Source organism: Grampus griseus, assembly GCF_964374135.1.
Source record: "Grampus griseus genome assembly, chromosome: 8".
Lineage (NCBI taxonomy): Eukaryota > Metazoa > Chordata > Mammalia > Artiodactyla > Delphinidae > Grampus > Grampus griseus.
Window position 1 is genome coordinate 72,071,862 of NC_139002.1, and position 22,701 is coordinate 72,094,562.

At 41.9% G+C, this 22,701-nt stretch overlaps 1 protein-coding gene across 2 annotated transcripts in view; it reads right to left on the minus strand.

The window, feature by feature from the left end:
• The window catches only part of PIK3C2A (phosphatidylinositol-4-phosphate 3-kinase catalytic subunit type 2 alpha), a 104,770-nt gene extending 89,045 nt beyond the window's left edge, over positions 1-15,725 (minus strand). For both annotated transcript variants that reach the window (XM_082659409.1, XM_082659408.1), the window contains exon 1: positions 15,627-15,725. The gene's annotated coding sequence lies outside the window, so the exon portion shown is untranslated. The remainder of the gene's footprint in view (positions 1-15,626) is intronic.
• Positions 15,726-22,701: the final 6,976 nt, after the last annotated feature.

Here is a 22,701-nt window from a genome sequence, read left to right on the forward strand (position 1 = left end):
TTCAAATATTTCTGAATTTGAGCATTTCTTCATTGTATTCCTGCTACCACCCTAGACCAACCATCATCTCTTGCCTGGATTAGTGAAATAGTCTCCCAATCTGTCTCCAGCACCCCTCCATCCTGCCCCTTCACACTATTCTCAACACAGCAGCCAGAGTGATATTGAAAAAGATCATCTCACCCCTATGCTCAGAACTTGCAACAGCTCCTATCTCAGAGAAAAGATAAAATCTTTACAATAGTCCACGAGGCACTCTAATATCTGGTCCCCTATTTCTTCTCTCCTATAACTCTCCTCTCTGCTACTGTCACATGAGCCTCCTTGTTCCTCAAATACATCATGTTTCTCACTCAGAGGCTTTGCTCTTCTGTTTTCTCTGACTGGACTGTTCTTCCCCTGGATAGCTGAATGACTCGCTTTCTCGCCTCCTTCAAGTCTTTATTGAGAAGGTAACATATGAGTAAAGTCCTCCCTGATAACCTAGTTATAACCACAACTTTCTCTGACTCAACTGCCTATGCACTTTACTTATTTTCTTCTTAGCATGCAGTACCATCCAAAATACTGTATATTTTAGTTATTTATTTTATTGTCTATGTTTCCCCACTAGACTATAAAATTCATGAAGCTGGGATTTCTCTGTTGGGTTCACCCTTGTATCCCCAAGCACCTAGAACAGTCCTGGAACAAGGAGGAAGCAGTTCTTCACTGTGGAGTGTCTTCGGTATTCTGTAACATACTCAAGAGTACACAAAAATAGACTCAAAATTAATATTTTAACCTAAGAGATACAACAGATTTTTAATCCACTCTTGTTGCATTCATTTTCATTTAAAGTACTTAGAAATCATCTTAAATGTGCCAAATAATAAACCATTAATTTCATTCTCTGAGGGAAGAAAATCATGTGTATATATTTTCAGAACGGTTCTTCAGAGCCCCATGTTTTTTAGACAGACTGAAACACATTACCATTTTAAGTACTTGTGGGAAATACAGTTCATCTCTACTTGCTAATTTAAGATACTGGCCTTGGTGGCTCAGTGATTGAGAGTCCGCCTGCCAATGCAGGGGACACGGGTTCATGCCCCGGTCCGGGAAGGTCCCACATGCCGCAGAGCGGCTGGGCCCGTGAGCCATGGCCACTGAGCCTGTGCGTCCCCGCAACGGGAGAGTTCACAACAGTGAGAGGCCCGCGTACTGGAATGAATAAATAAATAAAAAAAATACTGGCGTTGGGCTCAACAGAGCGATTTGGCTAGAGATGAACCTTCTTATCTATGCAAAACTAAAGAACTGAATAAAGTCATAAAAGTAGAGACTGAACTGGGATAATGCATAGAGCAAAGAGAGAAAAAAAGAAATCATGAGGGCCACAAATACTTAAACAGGAAACAAAAGGTCAAAGGAAAACAACAGATAAGTATAAAGACTGGTAACAGAAATAAGGAAATAGGATGTCCTAAAATGGAGATGTCACTATTGTCAGAAACTACAGAGATGACACAGGATGAGGACTGAAAAAACTCTAGATTTAAGACCTCATTTGTGATTATTTTAATAACTTTACTGAGATCTAATTAACTTATTATAAATTCATCCACTTAAAGCATACAATTTAGTTGTTTTTGGTATATTCAGAATTGTGTGACCACTACCAGATTTCAGAACATTCTCATCACGCCCGAAAGTAACTCTACCCATTAGCAGTCACTCCTCATTCCCCATCCCCAGATCCTCATTAGTGATTTAGATAAGTATAGAAAACTGAAAAAGTAAGGAATTAGAAGTAAAAAGGGCATATTCTTTGACAGTAAAAGGAACTAGGTAGACAGGAGGAGGTGTCAGGAATGGCTGTTTAAAATGGGAAAGGATTTCAACATGTGGTAGGTTGAAGAGAAGGATTCAGGGCACAAAGATTGAAAGGCACAAGAGACAGGAGATAAATACTAGCTCAGATACCGGGTAGTGTTGAAAAAGAGAATCAGAAGCATAGTTGGAAGGGTCTGACTTGCAAAGGAAGAGAAACCTTAGGAGACTGAGGTGATAGAGGTAAGAAACTACTAAGTCAATAACTAAAAAGGGAGGACTGGGAAGAGCCAATGATGGAAAGCAGATTTACCTTTTTTTTAATATAAATTTATTTATTTATCTATTTATTTTTGGCTGCGTTGGGTTTTTTTTGCTGTGCGCGGGCTTTCTCTAGTTGCGGCGAGCGGGGGCTACTCTTCGTTGTTGTGCATGGGCTCTAGGCGTGCAGGCTTCAGTAGTTGTGGCACGTGGGCTCCGTTGTTGTGGCCTGTGGGCTCTAGAGCGCAGGCTCAGTAGTTGTGGCGCATGGGCTTAGCTGCTCCGTGACATGTGGGATCTTGCCGGACCAGGGCTCGAACCCGTGTCCCCTGCATTGGCAGGCGGATTCTTTACCACTGCACCACCAGGGAAGCCCAGATTTACTTTTCACTATCTAAACTTTGGTAGAGTTTTAAATATTTCATCATTTGCAGGCTATTTTAAAACAAAGGTGATAAATATGTAATAGAGGGTTTCTCTCTTACTAGGATATACAAAGTGGCAAGAGACTGTCACTCTCACGCCAACAATAAAAAACAATCTAAATAAGCTAAAAAAAAATAGTTTTAAGACATCAGAGAGTAGAGGACATTAAAAAAACAAATAAATTAAATTCCAGAAAGTGATAAACCCTTCACAGGAGAAGCAGTCCCATCACTACTCTCAACCCTGATACAGCAGGAGGAGGAGGAATGCACTGTAGACAGGAATAAGGAGAAATAAGCCAGACTTTTAACAGTCACATGTAGGCTAGCATGACAGATTACCATTCTGAGAAGAGATAGAGGCAAGTCTGAGTGGTCTAAAACACTAGATTAAGAATTATAAGGGCTTCCCTGGTGGCGCAGTGGTTGAGAGTCCGCCTGCCGATGCAGGGGACACGGGTTCGTGCCCCGGTCTGGGAAGATCCCACATGCCGCGGAGCGGCTGGGCCCGTGAACAAGTCTGTACCCACCCACCAAATCTTTTCCATGGGTCTTCACTAAAGGCACAGCTAGCATAGTGAAAGCTGGGGACATGGCAGAAGAGCTGAAAGAGATCCCCTGTGAGGTTCGTGGGCCTCCCTGAAGTACAAGGCAGCCACCTGCCCCTAAAAAAGACCGGGGAGGTGAGCAGGGAGAAATCCATCATAGCACTCCAAGCTCTCAGCTACCAGTGGCTCAGGACACAGCAGGAGAGCTGAGAAAAAGCCCCCCAAGGCATTCCAGGCCTTTAAGACTGTAAGACAGCTGCCCTCCAGAGGCTGGGGTAATGGAAGCAAGACAGAGATCTCATGAGACACAGAAAGCAGGACTAGAGAACAAAGAAACTTCCCAGCAACCTAAAAAGCTGGCAGCTAGGCTGCAGAACAAATCTCTGGAATCAAGTCAATGCTCAGATCCCAAATCCTGCTAAAGAGAAAGTTATAATTCTGCCCCAAAGTATTTCAATGTAGTGGTGAATCGAATCAAATTAAAGCTGCAACAGAGCACGGACACATTTTACTTATAAATCAAACTTTCTCAATTTAACGGCCTGACAGAATACAGGGCATTTTGGAGGCAAATATTAAGTAAATAATAAGTAAACTTCAGTATCTACTCTTGTTTTATATAAGTTGTCTGGCATATAATCAAATTATAAGACAAACAAGAAAATGTGGCCCATGGTATTAGAAACAGTCAAAATAAGCAGACACAGAGATGGCCCAAATGCTGAAATTGTCAAATAGGAATTTTAAAGTAATTAGCATGAAAATGCTAAATTTAGCACAAGAGGTAGATGATATACATGAAGCAGAGGAGGATTACAGCAGAGTAATACAAATTATTTAAAGAATGAAAAAGAAATATCAGAAAGGAAAAATATATCAGAAATGAAGAATTAATTAGATGGACTTAACAACAAAGAAAAGACTGGTAAACTCAGAAACAAATCAAAAGAAAATATTCAAACTAAAAGAGAAAAAAAGAGGGGGAGAGGTAAAATAGCATGCCTGAGTTCTATGGGACAATTTCAAATGGTGTAACATACATGTATTTGGAGTCCCAGGAGAGGATAGAGAGACTGAACAGAAGAAATATTTGAAGAGAAAATGGCCACAAACTTTCTATAAGTGAAGAAAGACATCACCAAGCAAATCTCAAGTTGCGAAGACAAAATAAGATAAAAATATACCAGACAATTAACCTAGTGGGGTTGCAGAGTAATACGATTAAACAACTACCTGAAAGAAACGGCTTCAGGTTTTACTAACATTGGTGGAGTTAAGGTCAAATCAATATAATATCTAGGGACTTCCCTGGTGGCACACTGGTTAAAAATCCACCTGCCAATGTGGAGGACACGGGTTGGAGCCCTGGTCCAGGAAGATCCCACATGCCGTGGAGCAACTAAGCCCATGTGCCACAACTACTGAGCCTGTGCTATAGAGCCCACAAGCCACAACTACTGAGCCCGCATGCCACAACTACTGAAGCCCATGCACCTAGAGCCCCTGCTCCACAAGAGAAGCCACCGCAATGAGAAGCCCGCACACCACAACGAAGAGTAGCCCCCACTCGCCACAACTAGAGAAAGCCTGCATGCAGCAATAAAGACCCAATGCAGCCAAAATAAATAAATAAAAAATTTTTAAATATACATATAATATCTAGAGAGTCTGTTCCTAAAGAACCAGGGAGGTTTCTATAATAATTTCACTTGTACAATTTAATCATTTTTTTCCAAATTTAGATACGTTAAACGTGCAGAGTTATATTTCTATGTTTAGGGTTATGCCACAGTAAAACTTCCTTACTTCAACCTAATTTTAGTGGAATTTTAGTGAAATGTTTTTTGACAAGAATCAAGAATAAGTTAAACCACCAAGCTCTATTATCCAAAATCAAAAATCTTCTCTCAAAAAAATAATAATCCTAAAACCTCCATCTATCAATATGAACTTTTATAATTAAATTTAATATACCTCCAAGGAGGGGAAAACTAGCATATTCAATTATTAGGCGTAATAGGAAGCCAAAGGTGTGTTTTATGCAAAGACATTTACGTGATTTGCGTTGTTCAAAGATCTCTATTTGCTCTATGGAAAACAGATGTAAGAAAAACAAAAATGGAAACCAGGAGACCAATTAACAAATAACTGAAATGGTACAGGAAAGAACCAGTAATAACTTGAATTAGGATGACAGCAATGGAAATGTTAAGTGGCTTGATTTAAACAAGCAAACAAAAAAGATAAGTTTAGACAGTAAATAAAATGTGGAGAAAAAAGTAACAGAGAATGATTTAGATGGGGGGTAATATTTTTAATAGTAGAATGAGAGAAAAGATGAAATTGGAACCATAACCTGGACATAAGAAAAGAGTGAAGTCATGGGAAAAGCTAAGAAAAGAGACTTCCCAAGGTTCTTCACAAGTTTAAAGATGTATGAGCTGAGCCTGGCTCTCGCATTCTTTAACCTCTATACCACACTTACAATTATGCTTTGCCCAATATTATAAGCAATTAATAAAGGGCTTAATTCTCCCATTTTGACAAAAATCAACAGCTACGCTGTAGTCCAATAAGCAACTAGCAGTCATTATACCACCTTCAGCTCTTACGAGCAGCATTCTACACATAAGGGGTTCACAACCAGAGCATTCATCCAGAACAACTTTCTGTATCTGCTTATGCGTATCACTGTATGTGGCTGGGAATGGGACAAAGGTGGGGATACTGTCACAGCAAGAGGTTCCTGTTCAAAGACATTTTACTGACAAAGCGGTTTTCAATCTAACCCAGAATCCCAACAGTAGTATTGTTTTGTGAAGATAATTACTGAACTTTGGACTACTTTATTGTTCATTCATTTAACATGAATCATTAAATATACCCTGACATTACCCCAATTTCAACATGGCAAATAACAGTAAGCTTCTGTGCTGTTATGGTATATGCCTCCATTTCCAACATGGCTTAAGGTAGGAGAAAATAAAACTGGATTGCAACTGAGAATCACCAAATGGGGAATAATAATGAAAAACTGACATGAATACTGCTGGAATTTTTCTCCTAAACTCCATCAATTTCTATGGCTAACAAAATTCTATTTTCACATGACATCAAATGCATGAAATTACTAGTTTTATAGAACAACAGTGATAACAAAGAGAAGAAAATGAAGTAGCAGCAAGACCCAAGCTCAAATATCAGACCTTCCTCTTACTGTATATTCCTAAACAATTTACTTAATCTGCCTTTGTCTTAGTTTTCTCATCTGTAAAACACAGGTATCTTACAGCGTAGTCAGGGTTAAATAAAATAATATACATATGCTCTTAGTATATAACAGGCATAAAAAAATACATGTATTACGGGACTTCCCTGGTGGTGCAGTGGATAAGACTCTGCACTCCCAATGCAGAGGGCCCGGGTTCGATCCCTGGTAAGGTAACTAGACCCCACACGCATGCTGCAACTAAGAGTTTGCATGACAAAACTAAGGAGCCCGCATGCTGCAACTAAGGAGCTGGCAAACCGCACTAAGGAACCCTGGTGTCACAACTAAGGAGCTCACCTGACACAACTAAGGAGCCCATGTGCTGCAACTAAGGAGCCCACCTGCTGCAACTAAGACCCCATGCAACCAAATAAATAAATATTTTCAAGAGACATGCATTACACCTGTTCAATTATTGGAACAACCATCAGTACATTCCTACCTTTTTTTTTTGCGGGGGGGACTGCATTGGGTCTTCATTGTTGCATGTGGGCTTTCTCTAGTTGCAGCGAGCAGGGGCTACTCTTCCTGCGGTGCACGGGCTTCTCACTGTGGTGGATTCTCTTGTTGCGGAGCACAGGCTCTAGGCGCGCAGGCTTCAGTAGTTGTGGCTCACAGGCTCTAGAGCACAGGCCCAGTAGTTGTGGCACATGGGCTTAGTTGCTCTGCGGCATGTGGGATCTTCCCAGACCAGGGCTCAAACCTGTGTCCCCTGCATTGGCAGGCAGATTCTTAACCACTGCGCCACCAGGGAAGTCCCATTTTTTAAAAATATTTATTTATTTATTTTTGGCTGCGTGGGATCTTAGTTTCGGCATGCGGGATCTTTCAGTGCAGTGTGTAGGTTCCAGAGTGTGTGGGCTCAGTAGTTGCGGCGTGTGGGCTTAGTTGCCCTGCGGCACGTGGAATCTTAGTTCCTCAACCAGGGATCGAACCCGCATCCCCTGCATTGGAAGGTGGATTCTTAACCACTGGACCACCAGGCAAGTCCCTGTTCCTACCATTTAAAAAGGCAGCTTAGGGACTTCCCTGGCGGTCCAGTGGTTAAGACTCTGCACTTCCACTGCAGGGGGCGCAGGTTTGATCCCTGGCTGGGGAACTAAGATCCCACAAGCCTCGTGGCATGGCCAAAAAAAACCAGGCAGCTTACTGCCAATAAGCACATGAAAAGATGCTCAACGTTATTATTCATTAGGGAAACGCAAATCAAAACCACAATGAGATACCACTTCACGCCTACTAGAATGACTATAATTTTTAAAAAGGATAGGGACTTCTTCCCTGGCGCAGTGTAAGAATCTGCCTGCCAATGCAGTGGACAGGGGTTTAAGCCCTGGCCTGGGAAGATCTCACATGTCACGGAGCAACTAAGTCCGTGCACCACAACTACTGAGCCTGTGCTCTACAGCCTGCGTGCCACAACTACTGAAGCCCGCATGCCTAGAGCCAGTGCTCCGCAACAAGAGAAGCCACCGCAGTGAGAAATCCACACACCGCAACAAAGAGTAGCCCCACTCGCCACAACTAGAGAAAGCCTACGTGCAGCAACAAAGACCCAATGCAGGCAAAATAAATAAATAAATTAGTTTAATTTTAAATAAATAAATTAATTAAATAATTTTTGGCCACGCCACACAGCTTGTTGGATCTTAGTTCCCCGACCAGGGATTGAACCCGGGCCCTCAGCAGTGAGAGTGTGGAGTCCCAACCACTGGACCACCAGGGAATTCCCCACAATTTTTAAAGGTTACATTCCATTTATAGTTATTATAGACTACTGACTATATTCCCTGTATTGTGCAATATATCCTTATAGCTTATTTTATACATAATAGTTTGTACCTCTTAATCCCCTACCCCTATATTGCCCCTCTCCCCTTCCCTCTCCCCACTGGTAACCACTAATTTATTCTCTATATCTGTGAGTTTGTTTCTTTTTTTGTTATATTCATTAGTTTATTGTATTTTTAGATTCCACATTTAAGTGATATCATATAATATTTGTCTTTCTCTGTCTGACTTATTTCACCTAGCATAATATCCTCCAAGTGCACCCATATTGTTGCAAATGGCAAAATTTCCTTCTTTTTATGGCTCAGTAGTATTGTACTGTGTGTGTGTGTGTGTGTGTATACACTACATCTCTACCAATTCATCTGTTGATGGACACTTAGCTTGCTTCCATATCTTGGCAATTAAGTAGTTATACAGACAGAAAGCAGATTAGCAATTACCAGGAGCTAGGACGAAGGGGAATGGGTAGTTACTGCTTAATGGGTACAGAGTTTCTGTTTGGAGTGATGAAAAATTTTGGAAATAGTGGTGATGGTTGCATAACATTGTACATATGTCACTGAATTAACTGTACACTTAAAATTGGTTAAATGACAAATTTTGTTATATATAATTTACAATAAAAGTCATTAGAAAGTCATCATGACAGAAACCTTCACACAATTTCCACACAAAAAACTTAATTCTAGAATCTTGTGTTTTTGACAATTAGCAAATATAGTTTACAAACATAAAAAAAAAACAATAAGGGAAGCCAGGTCCAGAGTTTATGGGAATTCTCTGTACTATCTTAACAATTTTTCTGCAGTCTAAAACTGTTCTAAAAATTAGTTTGGTTTCTTTCTTTTAAAGGGTTTATTGAATCTCAAAACATTATGCTAAGTGAAAGAAGCCAGACTTAGAAGGCTATAGGTACCGTAGGATGCCAATTTACATGACATTCCTGGAAGGCAAAACTATATAAATGAGGGGGCTTCCCTTGTGGCGCAGTGGTTGAGAATCTGCCTGCTAATGCAGGGAACACGGGTTCGAGCCCTGGTCTGGGAGGATCCCACATGCTGCGGAGCAACTAGGCCCGTGAGCCACAACTACTGAGCCTGCGCATCTGGAGCCTGTGCTCCGCAACAAGAGAGGCCGCGATAGTGAGAGGCCTGCGCACCGCGATGAAGAGTGGCCCCCGCTTGCCACAACTAGAGAAAGCCCTCGCACAGAAACGAAGACCCAACACAGCAAAAATAAATAAATTAACAAACTCCTACCCCCAACAACTTAAAAAAAAAAACAAACTATAGAAATGAAAAAGAAAAATCAGTTGTTGCCAGAGACTGGAGGGTGAGTGGGAGGAAACAATTACAAGGGGCAAAAGGACACTTTCTAAAGCGGCTGAATTATTCCATATCTTAATTGTGGTGGTGGCAGTTACACACTGTCACTATTTCTCAAAATTTATAGAGCTGTACACCTAAAACAGATACATTTTACTATAAGTAAATTATATATCAATAAATCTGAGTTAAACAAACAAAAACATGACATGACACTGTAACTGTTCAGGTTTTTTTTTTTTTTTTTTTGGCTGCGTTGGGTCTTTGTTGCTGAGCGCGGGCTTTCTCTAGTTGCAGTGAGCGCAGGCTACTCTTCGTTGCGGTGCGCGGGCTTCTCACTGCTGTGGCTTCTCTTGTTGTGGAGCACAGGCTCTAGGTGCGCGGGCTTCAGTAGTTGTGGCACACGGGCTCAGCAGTTGTGGTGCACGGGCTTAGCTGCTCTGCGGCATGTGGGATCTTCCCTGACCAGGGCTTGAACCCGTGTCCCCTGCATTGGCAGGCGGATTCTCAACCACTGCGCCACCAGGGAAGCTCCCATGTCATGTATTTTAATACAGGCAGAATTCCAGTCTGATAAATGTCATCATGAGATCCAGTCAGATGAAACCAGGCTATAGTCTCGAGACAAAGAGCACATTTCCCAACTCAGCGCTATAGTCTAAAAAACACTTACACACTAAACTAAAAAGAAGGGACTTCCCTGGTGGTACAGCGGTTAAGAATCCTCCTGCCAATGCAGGGGACATGGGTTAGAGCCCTGGTCTGGGAAGGTATCACATGCCACGGAGCAACTAAGCTCGTGCGCCACAACTATTGAGCCCGCGTGCCACAACTTGCCACAACTCCTGAAGCCCACATGCCTAGAGCCCGAGCTCCGCAACAAACAGAAGCCACTGCAATGAGAAGCCGGAGCACTGCAACCAAGAGTAGCCCTCGCTGGCCACAACTAGAGAAAGCCCACGCTCAGCAACGAAGACCCAACGCAGCCAAAAATAAATTAAAAAGAAACAACAACTAAAAAGAAGAGTCAGAACAGTTATAAATTACATTATGAACACATATAAAGTGACTTAATAAATCAATCTGGTTATGGCTACTCACAGCACTATGGTTTTGTTTACAGGTAATTAGGTCTCCTTTAGAGTTTACGGGGGGTGGGGGATACCTGCTCTGCATAATTTCCAAAACTGCAAATAAAACATTTGAAAAAGTGTTTTCCTGGTCCCTAATTAGGCAGGTATTTAAGTGCACGTATCTCTCCCATCAACATCCATGTTCTTTTCCCACCTCACCAGAAGGTAAGAACCTCTTACCTTTGATTTCATTCTACTGTCTCCTCTCATATTCCCCACCCCTTTATCTAGAAGGACTGCCTTTGCTTTTTCCCCACATTCCACAGTAGAACTTTAACAATACTTAACGTCTTCCTGCTTCTACTAGTATTTTCTGAAAGTAAACTGCCAATTTCAGTTTTTATAGGAAAATACTCTTTTAAAAAATGACCTGTTTCAATTAGAATTACCCATATTGAAAATTTTTTAACCGATTTTCCTTTATGAACACTGCCTATTCTTTTCTCATAGTAAAATTCTTATCAAATCCCTACTCATTTAACCAGAACTCACATTACTCTACTGCTCATTATAGTCAACAACCTCTCTTTCCGTACTCTTAGCCACGTCTTCCACACTACTCAAGCCTCAACAAGTTCATAGCACGTGCTAAGATTTCCTGAATCATCCAAATAATATAAAAGTTCTGACCACTGGCCTCTAAATTTATATTGCAGATGTCTATTCTCATTTCCTACTTCACCTCTGTCTTGCCTTTATCTTTTTAAATAAACTTTGCAAATCCTTCCTTAAAGCTATACTTTCTCTCTTATCTAAGTTTTTCCCCAAGTTGTTCCCGGTACACTGAAATAATTCTGTCCTTAACACTTCATCACCTTCTTCCTACAGTAACAGTTTAAGATCTAAACCCTCTACTCAAAAATCAAACATCTTGCCTGGTTAACTCATCTATTTTAAATGTAACTATACTATCCCTTACATTTTTTCTTTCCCATTAATAATTTTTAATAACGAAATTACTTTCTGCTATATGTATTGTAGTTGGTCTCTCCAAGTTGGAATATAAATTCCTTAAAGGCAGGAAGTACCCATTAATACACACTCCAAAATCTGTTAAGTGCTATGTATCTAAACACTGAAGTACTACAGAAGAGATGCAATGAAAAGAACTCTAGGCTTAGCATTGTAAGACACTGTAAATTCAAGCAATACCGCTAATGTGTTATTCTAAACAAGTCACAACTTCACTGGGTCTCATTTTCCTCTTCAAGAAAATGAGAAAATACCTGCCCCATTTAGTTCAGAGAATAAGGTTTGGGGGAGAGGGGGGCATTACTTACTCTATAATCATTAATCAATACAAATGTAAGGATATAATTTATCATTTTTAAAAATTTTTTAATTTAATTTTATTTATTTATTTTTGGCTGCATTGGGTCTTTGTTGCTGTGTGCAAGCTTTCTCTAGTTGCAGCGAGCGGGGGCTACTCTTGGTTGCGGTGCTTGGGCTTCTCATTGCAGTGGCTTCTCTTGTTGCAGAGCACGGGCTCTAGGTATGTGGGCTTTAGTAGTTGTGGCTTCAGTAGTTGTGGCTCGCGGGCTCTAGAGCACAGGCTCAGTAGTTGTGGTTTATGGGCTTAGCTGCTCCACAGCATGTGGGATCTTCCTGGACCAGGGCTTGAACCCGTGTACCCTGCACTGCCAGGCGGATTCTGAACCACTGTGACCAGGGAAGCCCACTTTATCATTGTTAGTCATAGTTATCATGACTAAAATAAGCCTCTGTTGTTTTTTTTAAACCAAACTCAATGCACAACAAATTAAGTGAATCAGCACTGTACATCATTTATCAATAATGTAACTTTTGTACTGTAAGACTAACAGAAAGCCATATGTTTAACAGTAGGGATGTTCATTTTATAGTATCTTAATTCATTCTCAAGGTTAAAAGATAAATACACTGCTAAACCAATAATAACTGCCTTCTAATCTATTAAAATCAAGAGTGTTTAAAAACGCCATTCACTTTTGTACCCAAATAGCTGAAATAAAAATTTTAACAAATCCAAAATGTAGTTTAAAATTGTACAAATCTCCATTTTTAACTGCCTAAAATGTCCACGTGCACTATCTCACTGTATTTTGAATCCATCACATGTTATAAATAACAGACTGCACAGACAAGGAGAGATACAAAGTATATATAAAAACACAAAATAAAGATATTTCAAAATGTGACTGCACCAGACACAGGGAAAACAAAGTTTCTTCTAGTCCCAACCAAAACCCTATGAACAACCTGAAAAATCTCCTACAGCAACATCATTTTCAAGTATGACTATAATTCCAATCAAAAGAACATCATATATGACTACTATCAAAATGACTAGAAATTATAAATTACTACATTTATACATTTCTCATAGGAGTTGCTTTTCCTTTTCAAGCAGGAATCCAAGACAGAAAAGCAGAATTTTCATATGCTAGATCTGCATTGTCTAAGATGGTATGTACTAACCACAAACACCTATTGAGTGCTTGACAAGTAGCTAGTCCAAAGTAAGATATGTTTTAAGTGTAAAATGTTCACCAGATTTCAAGATTTACCAAGAAAATGTACAATATCTTACATACGTGGCTGTCATTTAATATTTCTACTGGACATCATTGATTTAGATGTAGTCCAACTCTCAAATGAAAAAAACAAGGTACCAGAGGTATTAAACAGTAGCAGGGTCTGGAAGCTGATAACCTCTATCCTGCCCTCATTAATAAAAGGAATTCACCCTTTGAGACTCAATTTGAGCATCTCTGTCCTCATGAGATGCACTCATTCCCTCTCCATCTCTCAGCCCAGGTGATCACATCCTTTTTAGTGTTTTGGATCCACAACCCTTATATGCCCTTATAACCATACTGTTATAATTTGTGTTTGTCTCCCCCAGATGGACTAGAGAACTTACTGGGGACAAGCACTATCTCATTCATTTTTCTATTACTAGAACCACTGCTGTACCAGACACCCCTATAGGCCATCTGAAAACAAGATCTTCCATACGGTCAATTCTTAGCCTTACTCAGGTACAACTAACTAATCACATCGTGTACTGTGTGAATGAACTGCACTAAAACATTCACCTTTATCATTTACCTGTCTTAAATTATTTTTGGAATACAGCAAATACAATAAAAATGGATAATTTATATTATCAAAGAAACACAAGTTACAAAACATTAAAAAAAAAAGTGCTTCACCCTGTTGCTCTGAAAAGTTTGCTCTGATGCTCTGATAAGAACTCTGAACTCTTGGGAAATTCAATACTCTTGGTTAGGTATAAGTTCATTTATTTAATGTGCTTACTAAGTGCAAAAGCATTGGGCTAGATAAAGAAGGATTCCTGGACATGGAAACTGATGCAGCAATCTCCAATTAATTGAAAATTTTAGAACCATTTACAGAAGAGAAAAACAAAGAATCATATGCTTAACATACAACTAATTACATAAAGTTATAGTTTCTAGAATGCAAGCATGCCAACTTTTATATTCCGTGAAATAGAAAAAGTTGTGAAACCTATGGACGGAAACACTATATTGCTTGCCAAGAAAAACTGCAAGCAACACTGCATACAGAACACAAATCACAACAGAGATTTTCGTAAAAAAAAATTGTTTTAGAATCTATTAATTTAGGCAAAATTACTTCAAGCCTATGTAAAATCACTCATGAATTAGGTTTGAGTTAAGTAATTCAGTCAAAATGCTTTTCAGTACTCAAAGACTGGTAATATTCAACAAGCAGTTATCTTCGACGGTACAGACCTCAACCAACGCACTTCGGTCTAATTTGCTACTACGAATAAGAGCATCAGCCCCAGCCCTGGCAGAGTTGCTGAGAGGTGTCTTATGTGGAAACTTAATCACAAGCCAAGGAGGCAAAGGTACAAAGTCTCTCCTGGAATCAGTGTTCCTGGAGCCCCCTATGGCCGTTCCTCTTTTTATACTACGTCTTCACCACTCTTCTAAGAATAGCTTTCTTTTTTCTGCATCTCTTCTAATCTGTGGCTTTGCTGCTCCAGTATGTTACACAATTTTCCCAACAGAACTTTTCTGCCTGACACCCACCTGGAAAGATTTTAGGGTACCTCTCTAAGAAGTAATCTTGTTCACAGAGAAAGGCCTCCTTCCTTACACCCAATTCAACACCCACTGTTCAAAATAAAAATATAATTACAACCTGAACTTCCATCAGGCTAATATAGGGAAAGAACCACCACAGGCTCTCTCTTCCACGTTCTGTATCTCCAGACTTTACTCCTCACTTACTTTTCTCCTTCCTCATTTCCCTCCTCAATCCCTGCTCCCCCCAGAAAAAATTCCACAGCTGGAGAATCTCGTTCTTAAAGCCAAACCATTTAGTGAGGAAAATAAGCATGCGCTTTTTTCCCTTCAATTATTTATTGTTCCTCCGTCATTCAGGAAGAGTTAAGCAAATATTTTTAATCTGATCGCCCTCCCAGAAAGATGATGCACTAAATACACACTGAAATAATACTGTCTTCCCCGAAGCAAGTGGATTCGCGGCAAAAAAAAAAAAAAAAAAAAGGAACCGGGGTGGGGGTGGGGTTGGAGAAAAAGGATCGTTCGCCCCCAAAGCCGGAGATGGGACAAGGAGGAGAAAAGCAGCGGGGGTGGGGGGTGCGGGTCACAGCTGAGAAGTGCAGCACACACAGTCGCCAGAATCCAACAATTCGACCAGAGGGTAGGACCGGCCATCGCGGCTCCGGCCGGGTCCCGAGAACCAGGGGGTGGCTTCTCCTCCCCCCTTGGGACAAAACTAACTCCCAGGCGCGACCCCCTCCGCCCCCGACGAGAGGGTCCTGGTGGGACGCAAGCACCTTCGGAGGGGCAGCTGGCAACGGCCTGGATGGAAACAAGGCCCGGAGGGAGGTAAGTCGATTAGGTCAGCGCCGAGAGTACGGGATGGAGGGTCAGAAGCGGGCACTCGGGGGACTCGGGGCCGCGGCAAGAGACCCTCCCAAGACCCCCGGGGCCCTTCGCCGCATTTGCAGAGCAGGGTCCCAGGTTCCGGCCCCCGCCGCACCTACCGCTCCTCACCTCACGCTGCCTGAGCCTCTGCCTCCACCGCAACCCAAGCCTCCACAGCCACCACGGTCCGATCCATTTTCCACTCGGCCGCCTCAGCTGCTGCCGAAAGCATCGGCGGAGTCTGGGGCCAGCCAAGCAGATACGTCACTTCCGGCCGGTTAAGCACCGCCTTCCGTGCCCAGGCTTCTCGTGGATTGGCTGGTGTGGACGGCCTACCTGAGGAGTGGGCGGGGCTTGGGCGCGTCGCGTGAGGCGCTAGCTGGGGGAGTGTGGGGGTGACTCCGGCTCCCCGGGAGGAGTGCCGTGCGGGTTCAGGACGTCTCTCTGTGCAGCCCCAGAACAGTGGAGGGGGTCTCCGGGGACCCCAGTCGGCCACCTCTCAGGCCCGGCGTCCAAAGTCCCCCCCCCAACCACCGAACTGTTCTATTGTTCCCGTGCCCTCTCCTGGGACTCTGCACTCGCCTGCATCCGGGCTGCAGCTCCCAGATTCGTGGTTTTGGCCCCAGGCCCGAGGAGATTAGTTTGTGATTGGAGGACTGAAGGGAACAGGCAAGATATAAAATCGTTCACTCCAACCAGCGTTTACCGAGTCCTCACAGTGGATCAGGTGCTGCGGGGTGTGTAATTAGTAGTCAGCCCATCACGTGGATCGTTTAAAGTGCTTTCACATCAGTGTCTCATCTAATCTCACAACAGCCAGGTGAAGAAGATGGCCTAATAATAACTCACAGCCAGACGGCTCTTTTCTACATTACAAAATATCTTCACATACAATCTCCATAATAACACTTTCCTCATGAGAATTGAATGAGATTATGCTTGTAAAGTTTTAGCCCTCAAATGTTAGATTAAAAAAATTACATGACCATGTTAAGCAGATAGGAAAATTAAACCCATTTACAGATGGTGAAGCTGGGGGCATGATTCAAACTCAGTTCTGACTCTAATCCATAGTATTTTTGTCCCTTAAACAGTAAGAGAAGAGCTCCTTCCAGAGGTTCCCAGTCTAATGTGATAGACTAGTATGGGCTGCAATTCTCCGACAGAAAAAAAAAAAAAGTGAGAAAGCTGTAAGAGAAGTAAAAACTCACTTCCAACAAGTAGTGGAATATAAATCCGATTTTTCTTTCGTCTTTTTTTTTTTTTGGAGGGAGGATTTGAAGTGGATGAAGCCCTCTAATCACTGTTAATAAACATGCCTATGCCTCCCAGGAAATGAGAGTGGCTGGAGTTGCTACTCTATGAAGTCTAGAAGCAACTATATGATTATTCCTTGTGTCTGTGGCTACCAGCTCTTGTTCCACCCACCCTTCCTACTCCTGGTTTTCCACCAACTCCCCTCCTCCCCCCATGTACACACACTTCCAGGCAGGCTTTACACACTCTCGAAGAATGTCCCTTAGGAATCTGCTTAGTGCTACAGCATTGTTCTGCTTTATCTTCTGATCAAAGGAGGAATTTCTAGAATTGGCAGCTCTTCCAGGAGATTAAAAGGGGAGGGGAAAACCAATTGTCTCGGGCTCATTTCCTATCTTCTGCCCCAGAATTGAGTGTGCCTTCCTTCAGAAAAGAAGGACGGGGACTTGAGAGAACACTGTGTCTTGAGGGAAGATTATCTGTTTGACTTTTTTGTATCCTTCTTACATTTTTCTTAGGAGAAATATTTTCTCTGGTTCCCAGCAGCAGAGGGCCCTTGCTTGAGTGAGTTCCTTGTTGCAGTTCAGACTTCATTATTTTATTACTGTTTTATTATGGCTCTTGAATGGCCAATACTTCATAGGCTTTGATCAATCAGAAGGGTCCCAATAAGAAGAGGAAGAAAGGGAGCTTGATGGTTCTCTGGATTCCAGAAAAGCAGCATTCACAAACTACCAGGTGTCAAGAATCTGAAATGGTAGCTCTTGCTTAGCTTATCTCATCTCTCTGGCAATAGGCATATGAAGATGCACGTGTGAACAATAGAAACACAAACTTCTAGGAGAAAGTGCAAACTGGTGCTGCTGTCATTTGGAACCAAATAGAACATACCTGGCAGCTGTTTCTCCTCTTTCCCTTCTCCCACTGGCTTCAATATTAAGGTTTAAAGGTAGAGAAAAGAATTGAGGAGGAGGCATTATACTTTTAAGTGTTCCAATCCTAACCTCCCACAGGGAACTTCACAGCACCACAAATATTCCCAAACTTCTTCCAGTACCAAATGAGAAATGGGCAACCTTGTTTTACCACAGATAAAAATAGTAGCTGACATTTATTGAGCATTTGCTAAGGCCAGTCCTTGTTCTTAGTGCTTTACAAGTCATGGAGAGGAATTTACAAGAATCCCTCCAACAACCTCATAAAACGGTACCATTATGATATCCTCATTTTATAGCTGAGGAATTTGAGGAACAGAGAACATGAGTAATTTGCCCACAGTCACACAGCTACTAAGTACTGTAGCTGGGATCCGAAGCTGGGTGGGACTGCATGCCTCATGCTCTTTTAACTTCACACTGCCCCCAACAGGCCAAAGAGATATTAACAGCAATAAAGTAGCTACAAAAGGCCGTTAATAAGTAAACCTATTCTCTTTCCTTTCCCAAAGCTGTATCCCCACCTCAGTAGGAGAACTCTGCTGGGTCCTATATGATACAACTTAAAAGCTGTGATCTCTACCTCTCAGAAGTCATTACCTAAGGTAGATAACACTGTCATAGAGGAATGACACTCAGAAGGTTAAATGTGTAGATGATGAAAAGATTTGAAGAAGGAATAGGAAATGTTTGTCCTGTGTTTCATTTAGCAAAAAAGAAAAAGAAAAAAAAGTATTGAGCCCTTATTTTCAATATGTCAGGCACTATGGTCTGTGCTGGGGATAAAGTAGTGAACAAGACAAAGTGTCCCCTCCCTAACAGAGCTTAGAGTCCACCAGGGGAGACAAATATTAAACACCTAATTAAACAATCACTTAATCTCAATTGTGATAAGTGGTATGAAAGAAAACTATAGGGGTCTTTGATTTAGAATGGAAAGCAGAAAGGCATTCCCTGAGGAAATGACATTGAATCTAAAGGATGAGTAGAAATTGAGTGAGGAGGAGGGGAAAAACATCCCAGGCAGAGGGAACAGTGTGAGCAAAGACAGTGAGGGAGGAAGGGGAATGGTTCAGCTGAGGAAATGAAAAACCAGTGTTGCTGTTGTGCTGGGAACAAAGCGGAAGTGGCTTTATATGTGGTGATGGGGCAGGCAGACCATGCCAGGCCTGGGAGGCTGTATTAAAAATTTAGGTCTTTATCCTAAGAATGAGGAGAAGGATTTTAAGCTCTCAAATAACCCAAGTTGCATTTTAAAAAGGTTTCTTAGGGCTGGGTAGAGAATGGATCAGAGAGAGGCTAGAGGGGATTTGGGCAGCCCAGTTTGGAGGTTATTGCAAAAATCTAGGGAAGTGATGATGTTCTAGCTTGAACTTTGCATAAGACATGGTAAATATAAAGCTAACTGGGCCAGGATTCCTGTCCTTGGAGATAGTCAAGTAGGGGAAAGAGACTTAGAAACAAGTATGATACAGTGTTCTAAAAGCATTACTAGAGATATCTCTAAGTAACTTGGGAAGCTCTGGAAAAAGAGGAGGAAAGGATGAAGGTATATTAGTTATCTATTGGTGCATATCAAATTATCCCAAAGCTTAACGGTTTACAGCAACAAAAATTTGCTATCTCACAGTTTCTTTGGTCGGGAATCCAGGAATGGCTTAGGTGGGTACTTTCGCCTCAAGGCTTTTCTCATGAGGTTACAGTCAAGCTATCTGTTAAAGGAAAAAGCCAGGCTGCAAATAATCTGTGGAATGCTAGTATTTATGTTTTAAAAAACAGAGTGTGTAAGGGCTTCCCTGGTAGCACAGTGGTTAAGAATCTGCCTGCCAATGCAGGGGACACAGGTTTGAGACCTGGTCTGGGAAGATCCCACATGCCGCAGAGCAACTAAGCCCATGTACCACGACTACTGAAGCCCACGCGCCTAGAGCACGTGCACCACAACACGAGAAGCCACCGCAATGAGAAGCCTGCGCACCACAACGAAGAGTAGCCCCTACTTGCTGCAACTAGAGAAAGCCCTCACACAGCAACGAAGACCAAATGCAGCCAAAAATAAAAATAAGTAAAATAAATTTATTAAAATAAAAAACAACCGAGTGTGTTGTAATAGCATAGGATACCTCTGGAAGGATACAAAAGAAGTTGGTAGTAGTGACTGTGTCTATAAAGAGGACCTGGGAGGCTGGGAGTCAGCAACAGAATGGAGCCTTCCTTTTAACTATATATTCCTTTTATACAGATTGGCTTTGTTACCATAAGTGTGTATTCCTTTCAACTTAGAAGAGAAAACCATGAGAGCTTAATAATTTTGGCATGAAGTATAGTTAGACAGCACTGGATGCTAATAAATTTTGATTAGAAGCTGAATGATCAGAAACAAGATTGTTTAAAAAGTGTATTGGGAAGTGTTGTAAAACAGCTCAGGAAGTATGTGGAATTGTGCAGACTCAGAGGGAGTGAGGAAGGATGGGGTCCTGAGTAGTTCTCATATTATAAACCTGTTATAAGATTACGGTGGGGTGTTTAAGCTAGTTATCAGTCATTCAAGGACTTGTGTCCAGGATATTCCAGCATAGTCCTAGTATCAGATTCTGTTGGGTTCAGTAGACATTGATTGAGATCAGCCATAAGCTGGGCTAAGTGCAAGGGAAAAAACGGTGAATACAATCTTGACACTGCCCTTGGAAAGCCTGCAGTTTAGTAAACCCCAAAACAGCAGAAAAAACCACAAAAGGTACACAAATACAAAATGTCAATACAGTGTGGTAAAAGCTATGGTAAAATTGTGCACAAAGGGGCTTCCCTGGTGGCGCAGTGGTTGAGAGTCCGCCTGCCGATGCAGGGGACACGGGTTCGTGTCCCGGTCCGGGAAGATCCCACATGCCGCGGAGCGGCTGGGCCCGTCAGCCATGGCCGCTGAGCCTGCGCGTCAGGAGCCTGTGCTCCGCAACGGGAGAGGCCACAACAGTGAGAGGCCCGCGTACCGCAAAAAAAAAAAAAAAAAAAAAAAAAAAAAAAAAATTGTGCACAAGGTCCCAACACAGGAGCTCCCAGCCCCGCTGGAGGGGAGGGCAGGACAAGGGAGGCTTCCCAGAGGAAGTAACCCTGAAGAATGAGTAGGAGTTAGTCATGTAAAGGTGGAGAATGGTGTTTCAGGCAGAGCGAAAAGCAAGAGCACAGGTACAGAGGCCTCAAAATGGCTCAGGGTATTTGGGGATACATGGAACTTAAGTATCTCCAATATAGGCAATTGTTTAAGTAGGTGGCTGAAAGTTTTTTTAAATCTTAGACCTTTGCAAATTTGTTCACATAAATATACTGACAGATTTTTTTTTTAACCTACTGTCATATGATGGGTCCTGAGTTTTAACTGGGAAGTATGGTCGCTGTGGCTGACAGTAATCTCTCCATTTTCTAAAATCCTAACATTCAATTACTTACTCAGTTTAGTCCTTAATTACTGCCTATCTTAGAGTGCTTTCAAATTGTTTTGTAATTATAACTTCCGTTTATTGAGTTCTTACTGTTAGGCATCGTGCTCAGCATTACAGATGCTGTTTTATTTAATCCAAAGCCTAAATTTTTTGCTACTGCTATCCTCAACTTCTCCCAGATAAGATCATAAACTCCCTGAGGGCAGCAACCAAAGTTTAGACCTATGTTTTCCTTTCTCACAACTTCCCTACCCAGCCCTCCTCATTGAACCCCCTTACACACATAACTTCCCTCTCTCCCTTGATCTTACACCGCCTCCAGCTTCTGCCCGATTTTGGTGCCTCAAAAGAACTGTCTCATATTCCCCAACTCTACTTTCTCATCCCCCTGGACTTTCATCCCCCTCCACTTTCATCCCCCTCCACATACTGAAACATCTCCTATCAAGTCACTACTGACCCACATCTCGCCAAAGACACAGGTCAATTCTCTGTCCTCACCCTTCTGGACCACTCAGCATTTTCTGACACTAGTTATCACTCCCTCCTGGAAGCACTTTGTTCTCAAAGTTTCCATGATGCCAGGTTCATCTTGTTTTCCTTCTATCTTCCTGCTTACTTCTTAGTTTCTTATCAGTTCCTTCCCCTTTATCAGACCTCCAAAGTTAGGAGTGCCCCCAAGACCTAGTCTTCAACTCTTTTTTCTTTGTTTATACTGTCTGACTAGGTGAGCTCATCAAGTCCCGTGGTTTTAAATACCATTCCTAGGCCAATGATTCTTAAACTTATATTTCCAGCCCCTGCCTTCTCCCCTGAACTTAAAACTTGTGTAACTGTATATTTGATATCTCCATTTGGATGTTTGATAGGCAACTCAAAATTAAGATGAGCACTAAATGAGAAATTGCAACTCATTATCTCACATCTGTTCCCACTTCCTCATCCCCTCATTCCCCCAGGATTTATCCATCTCTACAATTGGCACCATCAGCCCAGTTACATAGGCCAGAAGGTCAGGAGTTATCCTTGATTCCTCTCATTTCTTCATGTCCCAATCAGTAAGTATTACTGGCTTTACCTCCAAAATATACTCTAACGCGTAAACTGACCATCTTTGCCACCTCTCTGCTGTAATCCTGGTCTAAGCCACCATCCAACCAGTCTTCCCATATCTAGTCTTGCCCCACTAAATTCATTCCCCATGAGTAAGTGGACTTTATTTATTTTCACCTCTCCTTCCCTGTCTTGGAGTGCTTTTAAATGGTATATCAGATCACCTCGCCTCTGACTAAAACTCTGTAGTAGCTTCCCATTGCACTGAAAATAAACCTTGCCTTTACTTGCAAAACCTCACAATATCTTATCCCTGTTTAACTCTCCTGAATGGCTCTGCCCTTTGCACACTATGTTCCAGCAACAGCAGCCTTCTTTTCATTCCTAAAGAGATAAGAACAGGTAAGCTCAGTCCTGCTCTAATGAATTTGCACTAGCTCTTCCCTTTGCGTGGAATGTTGTCTCCTTATTGGCTAGCTCTGTTTTGTCATTCAGATCTCTGCTTAGATGTCGCCTCTTTGG